Below are 7,771 nucleotides of genomic sequence, written 5' to 3'. Positions count from 1 at the left end.
GACCTATTGTAGTAGCCTGTGAACAGGCTCCAGCTGGAAGGGTCTGAGGGCCGAGAAGGAAGTGGCTGAGAGAAGCCTGTGTAGCAAGCATTCCCATACGAGCTGACTGAAATCAGGCTGTGCAAAGGAGTTTTTCACATTCGGGCCGTGCAAAAAATGGGACGAGAGCAATTCAGACCACGTGAAGCCCCATTTTTCACGTGGCCCAAATGCAAAAAACTCCTTTGGGTGGCCTGATTTTGTTCTGCTCATACACAGGCTAGACTAACAGTGAAGTAGCTAAGGGGAGCTGGGCTCCTCTCTCCCCACCTCTCTCTTCACTTCTCTTTCTTCCCTCCCTCTCTTCACCCCATCTTCAACTAGAGAGCCTGTTCACAGGTAACTATTGTTTGGGCAACCTGACATATGGGTTGGCTAACATGTTATATGATGATCTAGCATCCAATCCAAGGACAGTTAATTTGCCTCTTCCCTCAAATGCTGTGTAAAACAACCTCTCCCCCCCCCCCCCCCCCAACTCTGAGCCTTTAATATTATTTATTTCGATGATTTATGCTGTGGCTTTTTTGCTTTTAAACAGAAAATAGAGACATTAGAACATCGTATGTACACTCATTCACTACACAATGATCCCTCTCTAGAGTCACTGTACAACTTATGCAAAAAGAAAGCACAGGTAACGATGAAGAGTCATTATTAAATTTGAGTGAAATAACCCAGAACAACTTCCTTTGGAGGCCAAATTTTTAAAAACTCTTTTATCTGGTGATTCAAATTAAAATATTCAGAATACTCAACAGAGTTCCAGTGGGCCAGTGCCAGGTCTTATAATTGAAAGCTTTGTGTGAACAATCAACTTTGTGTTTGTGATCATTGTGTGCAATGGGAAACAAAACAAGACTAAACATCTCTAACATCCTATTAATAATTGTTTTTCTTCGCTCTTCAATTGCCTAGCATCATAGGTACATAAAGCGTCCAAAACATGTACACTATGTGGCCATATTGCAGACCTACAAGCCTCTGTGTTAACAAATGTTTAGTGAACTCCCAGGAATAAGGGCATGAGCCTCTTTCAACCAACCAGTCAGAAAGTTAAAATCAGTCATTTTCCGACTTTCATTTGCTTTCCCACTCTTTCCACTGGTCACTTTCTTGCAGCTGAGCCTCGGCAAATGGACAGCTCCAATTAAGTAGACACCTGTAGTCATGGTCAAAGCCACATACAATCATTATGCTACTTTTGATCCCAAGGGTGCCCCCTCATCGGAAGATCGTCTGTATCATTTGCATTTTTGTTCTAGTCATAACTGGTCAGTTTGGAACTAATATTTCTGTTTCTTCTTCATAGATTTTAGCTGAGGTCAAAACAGGAAAGAACTGAAGAGAACAAAGACAATCTTACAACTTGATGAACTCAAGTGTAGGAAACGAGTCTTAAGAAGGTAACCAGATTTGAAATGTTCATGTTGTAGACAGAAACTGTGTGCAATACTGTTTTAATGAACCACTGCAGGGGCGAGGTGAGGTGGCTTAATGGTTGATTTGTTTCAAACAGTGTGTGTTGGAGCCCTGACCAGGGACATAGTGTTGTGTTCTTAGGCAAGACACTTTACTCTCACAGTGCCTCTCTCCACCCAGGTGTATAAATGGGTACCAGCAAAATTACTGCTGGGAGTAACCCTGCAATGGACTAGCATCCCATCCAGAGAGTAATAGAAATACCTCTGGACTCTTAATGCCTCAGAAACCAGGCTAAACCCCCCTGCAGAATGAGATGTTTTGGCCTGATACACACTTCTTAATTACAACCTTAATGGACAGCATCCTTGTGTGTTTTCTTTTTCCCAGGTTAGGATATACCACGGCATCAGATGTTATTGAGCTCAAAGGACATGCAGCTTGTGAACTTAGCAGGTTGGTAAAAAACCTAACATTTCAACCCATGCGCGAGTCCTCACTACAAGTGGAAGACATGGTGCAGGAAAATTGTTTGTGTATCATACTCAGTCAGATATCGAGATCAGTTGCAAGCTCTGGCAGGGCTCCTTGTCTTGTGTTCTTGAGCCATGCAACATTCACCACTACCCTTGTGCAGTTATATTCAGAAAATATCTCAGTTCAATAAAGAATAGAAGCGATGCAAAGACGTTCAAAACCCATAATTACATGTAGATTTGGTTAACTGTGTACTTTTTGGTAAATTGGCACCTGTGAAAGTGAAATGAAATGGCTTTGAAAACTGCGTATGTCAAAATTAATCTCATTTTGTGCTTCATTCGCAGTGGAGACAAGCTTTTACTCACAGAGATGATCTTCAATGAAGTGTTCAACGACCTTACAGTTCAACAGTGTGTGGCGTTGCTCAGCTGTTTTGTGTTTGAAGAAAAGGTATAGTCATGTATTCATTTACCTATTTATGTATTTGTAGTTTTCAGCTTGTAACTGGTTTCCTCTTGTAGGCATTGATTTTGTTAGTTCTGACTCAAAAGACAAGTTCGTGGGGGCGTGACTTTTAGGTTATTGAGCCGAGAAAAATATGACAGGAGATAATGTGTTGTTTTAGAATTGGCACCCCTTAGGGGTGAAAATAAAATTTCAAGCCACACCCACAAAACGGGATCTTGGTACCTCTTAGGGTTCTTTTCAAAATTACCGACAAGCACCCCTGTCCTTTATATGGGAGTCCCCCACCCCACCCCACCCCGAGACAAATTCCCCCCTACTAATTGCAATATTCTAGTCACCTGACTACTGAGATAGTAATTTAAGAGAAAGTTAGATGACAATCGAAAAGGATCATAACATAGGATGATAGGCTGTCTTTGTTGTTGTTGTTGTTTCCATGAAATACACTTTTCATCTTGGTTTTATTGTGGCATTCATGAGTTTACAAGACATTGTCTGATTAAAGTCACATAATTTTTTTTTTATCTTTGAAACAGAGTGATGAATCGCCCAAACTGACAGAAGAGTTGGCAGGTCCCTTGAGACAGATGCAGGTAGGAATAGTTTACATTGTTTATCAGTAGCCGATGGCCGGCCGGGTCTTGACTTGATATATATTTAGTAATTTCTGTCTGTCTGTCTGTCTGTCTGTCTATCAGACAGCCAAACATCTTATGGACAGTTCCATGTAGTACGGCTCTAAGTCAGTCAGTGTTGGTGTTGATTATTACGTCCGACTTGTCGGTTTATTAGGCATTTTATACGAAAAATCACTTTGTCAGTCATTCAGTTAAACAAACGATCAGTCAATTAGTTGGTTTGTCAGTAAGTCAGTTAATAAGTCGGTAGTTCGGCCAGACAGATGGATGGACGGACAGCAGAGACAGACAGACCAGTAGACAGACAGTATGTCAGCCAGTCAGACAGGCTGACTGTTTGTCAGTCAATCTAACAGTCAGTCAGTAATTCAGTCATTCAGTGAGACAATCAGTCGTTCAGTCAGTCTGTTGGTGTGTTGTCAGATAGACAAGCAGTTGGTTCTTTGGGTGGTGATCAGTCTGCTGGTAAGTCAGACAGACAGTCCGTCAGATAGACAGACAGTCAGTCAGTCAGATAATTAGTCATCGAAGAATGAATCAACGTGTGGCTGTTTTGGTAGATTTTAGCACATAACACATCGTAGCTGTTCATTTTGCCTTCATTGCATTGCGTTACTATGTTTTCAATTCTAACATCACATATTGTCTTCTAGGAATCTGCTCGGCGTATCAGAAGGTTTCAGAAGAAGCTAAGCTTCAAATTGACGTGGAAACTTACGTGGAGTCCTTTAAACCTCATATCATGGATGTGGTATTCGCTTGGGCAAACGGAGCGTCATTTTCACAGATCTGTAAAATGACTGATGCATTTGAAGGTAATGATTCTCAAAAAAACTTTCCTGCTTACTGGTATAACAAGTGGTTGCATGATTCTCCAGGTTATTCGTGGCTTTCGCACAATAAAATAAAATGTTGTCACGCAAGTTGAATTATGCAGTCCCGTCAATGTTAGCCTCGTTCAGTTAGTTGGGGCACAGCGCGAAAATCAGTGCGCGAAAAAATACAAAAAAGCGCTTCCTCTCACCGCGCTTTTTTATTTTTTTGCGCACTGATTTTCTCGATGCGCCTCAATAATAATAATAATAATAATAATAATAATAATAATAATAACTTTATTATTGTGTCAAAAGGCAGTAGCCGAGGGGAGAAGTCCCCTCCACTAATCGTGGACACCTAACTAATAACCTAATTAAAATCATTTGTTCAACTCTGAATTACAAAATATTTGTGGGCACTTATACAGTATATAGAAACCTAATTACAACCGTTAACTTAGCTAAAAAGACTACGAATATATTAAAATTATATATCTTAAACCCTATTAAAATATTAAAATTATGTATGTTAATTGTAAAACTTATGTAAACGAAGAGTCATTCTCGGCATAGGTTGCAGCCTCGACAGTCACTAACATTAGCAGTTAGAGCAGTAAGATCCTCATTACGTATGACGCTTTTAAATTGCTTCAAAGAGGGTATATTTCTTATTCTAGGAGTGAGATCATTCCACAGTTTGGGCCCCTGGTAACGAAGTGAGTGTTTTCCATATGTCACCGAGGAAAATCGTGGTAGAACAAATTCTCGTTTCCTTAAGTAATATGAGCTACTGTCTAAGGTGAGGTGACAATAAGTAAGGTGTAGTAAGATTGCAGCTTTATATAGTGGCAATCTTACCACACCTTACTTATTGTCACCTCACCTGGCACTTCTGCAAGGCTAGCGACAAGAGAAAGCTTGAGTGCATACAAGAAAGAGGACTCAGGGCAGTATTTAAGGATAAACATTCTAGCTACGAGAAACTACTGGTAAAAGCAGACATACCATCGTTGTACAACAGACGATTACAGGATATTGTTATCTTCATGCATAAGATTAAGCATAAATTACTACCAAAGAGACTTTGGAATCTTTTCCAATTAGACAGTAGCTCATATTACCAACTAACTGAACGTCTGGAAGAGACTACGTCGATGTATAAAGTTCATTCTACTTGAATCTGGCAGTTGAATTAGTTCATTAAGACTTAAAATTAAATGTTATTTTTGTTTTCTTAGGAAGTATTATTCGTCGCATGCGTCGCCTGGAAGAACTTTTAAGACAAATGTGTCAAGCGTCAAAAGCCATTGGAAACACTGAACTGGAAAATAAATTTGCAGAAGGTATTTTTTTTCTTCCTTTTTTTTTTTTTTTTACTTACATGGTAAAGGTTTTATGTCGAGGTATTTTAAATCATTTAAATTGAAGCCTGAAAATGTTAATATTATAATTAGGGTGATGAGAGGAATGCTTTTGGTTGGAGAGTCTGTATAAGAAAAGAAGGACAAAATTTGTTTCGCCCATTTAACGGATGTTTTCCCGTGAACGGGCACAAATGGTAAGAGTTTACCATTTACCACAACTTATGTTACTTATTGCGGATAAAAATAGTGGCGTTTTGACCTGAACACGAGTCCTCTACCCCTTCCATCCGACCCGAAAGGGGGGATTATGTGCCACTCACTGTGAAGAAAATTGGCAGATAGATAGGTACGCAATGCGTACAAAGATTAAAAGCTAAATAGCTCTGGACACATTCTGTGTTTGTGATAGTAACTAATAATTTTCCTCTTTCCTCTGTGACTGATCCATATACACGAATGACCTAAGCGAAGAATGCATGACCAAGAAACACTTATATTATGGCTTATTAACCCTTTTGGAAAACGTTTAATTTAACTTCCAAATAATTTTCTCGTATTGACGTTTCTCCAAGGTATCATCAAAATCAAGAGAGACATTGTCTTTGCGGCAAGTTTGTACCTCTGAGAGGTGAACATGAATTAGCTGCTGTGGATACTTACACAAACGAGTTCTTGATGCAGTACACCTTGGAACCTTGGACAATAATGCTTCTGCATTTTGTTTGGTGCTGTTGGTTCGATTTTTTCTATCCATTTTGGCTTGTAGATTTTACCACAAGACAATCTGCGGTCTGTACTCTAAAGAACAGCTAATCCTACAAGCCCACGAACTTACTGAGGAGTAAAACGACATTTCTTAGACCAAATAATTACCTTAAACTTTGAAATTCATTACTCGAGAACATTATTTTTAGCTTGGGAGAGTACACTTCTTGGACTTAGGATTAATAAGTAACGCTACATAATATAGTGCTAGATACGATAACTTTTACAAATGAAGAAATGTAAAGAAAATAATCCCTTTGATTATGAAAGGTCGTTGATGACTGTTATTTAAGGGCGACTGTCTTGATTTAGGTTCATTTTTTGGCAAATTAGAAAGTTATTTCCAAGGCAAGACAAGAAGTTCAAGAGCTCAGAACTGTGCCTGGGTAGTTTGACATCTTCGTAAAACCGCATGAAAGGCTAGCATGAGACGTTCGCTAACTGTCCTCGATTGTCCTGCAGATATTCTCTTTTCAATGTAATAATAACTCAACAAAATAATTTCACACTTGGAATAAAGCTAAGAATGGAGCTCTTAAATTTTGACTTCTATTTTACTGCAAAAAATGTCTGTTAGCTTTGTCGAGAGTTGACGTAATGTCTTGAAATTCGGGTCTCATCAGATGTTATTTCGCTTTCGATTAAAAACTTGAGTTTAAGTCGCTATATTGCTCGAACTAAGCGGATATTTTCCTCGGTCACGAAATTTCTTTGCCCTTGGGATCCCCACTGACAAATATCGTCATTTTTGTATTGTATATACTGTATGTTAAAACTGAAAAAATACTTTAATAAATGACCTGTTTTGGTTTTAGCTTTTTGTTGTTTTTGTTGTTGTTGTGGAGGGGACTTCTCTTATCTTCAGTCTTAACAATAAAACAAGGAAACACTATGGACACTAAAACATCGGCTCTATCATTATATCTTCATCACCTGTAAAACTCCAGTTAATTATTTCCACCCTACCCCATTCTGTTTTCAATTTCGGCTGATGGAATTTTTCCAGTTAATTGCAGTGCAGACTTCGCGAGTTATCTGTACTCCATCGAGTACATTTGCCGCCATTTTGACTTAGGAAAAGTGAGCGAGGTGGAGCTGGAGACAGCAGGCGCGAAAACACTCCACTTTCAGCTTCTCTCTTACTCCCAACGACGCTTTCTCATCTCTTCCCAAGCCTCTTCGCAGTTCGAGCTCCCTTGATCAAAATGCGCTCGTTCGCCAAAACTTCGCAGCATTGCGAGCTAACTTTAATTGAGACCTCGACTGAAGACACTGAACGCACTGTACATAATAATCTTTTATTACTGCTATCCACCAATGCACAGGCTGAAGAAAGCTGTGGACAACAAAATGTGGAGAACACTCCCGAGAACACTCAAAAAGGGCGAAATACCGCCAAATCTAAAGTGGTCTATCTTTACTTTGGAAACCAGTTTAGATTTCTCGGTTTTCCGCCCTTTCTTCTGAGCGTCCTCTATAATTTTTTCCCGCTACTTTCTTCAGACTGTTCCTTGGCTCTTTTGTAACCCAGGTTAGTTCCATTAACTTAGGCCAGATCCAATTTCTTCAAAACATTTTCACTGCAAAATCAGCTCAAACAAAAAAAAAAAACCCTTTTAAATTATCCAAAAGATAAAAAGTTTTCTTTGAAACGACTAGAGCGGAAAAAAAATCTCCGAGACCCCGCGGGTCTTGAACCCACGATCTTGCACTCGCACGTTGGACAAACGCGTTACCGCTGGTCAAGAGGAACTCTGGTTGTAAGCTACGTAGTGTTTTT

The 7,771-nt window shown here is 39.4% G+C and overlaps 1 pseudogene across 1 annotated transcript; it reads left to right on the top strand.

Moving 5' to 3' along the window:
* Nucleotides 1-1,209: 1,209 nt before the first annotated feature.
* On the top strand, nucleotides 1,210-7,468 carry LOC145468735 (exosome RNA helicase MTR4-like; annotated as a pseudogene). Its single transcript, XR_014042241.1, has 8 exons — nucleotides 1,210-1,276; nucleotides 1,364-1,445; nucleotides 1,852-1,917; nucleotides 2,286-2,391; nucleotides 2,946-3,002; nucleotides 3,701-3,862; nucleotides 5,101-5,205; nucleotides 5,799-7,468. The product of XR_014042241.1 is annotated as an exosome RNA helicase MTR4-like (transcript).
* Nucleotides 7,469-7,771: the final 303 nt, after the last annotated feature.

Source organism: Orbicella franksi, chromosome 14 (genome assembly GCF_964199315.1).
Source record: "Orbicella franksi chromosome 14, jaOrbFran1.1, whole genome shotgun sequence".
Lineage (NCBI taxonomy): Eukaryota > Metazoa > Cnidaria > Anthozoa > Scleractinia > Merulinidae > Orbicella > Orbicella franksi.
Note: the sequence above shows the minus strand (reverse complement) of the source record. Positions and strands in the feature narration are given on the sequence as shown.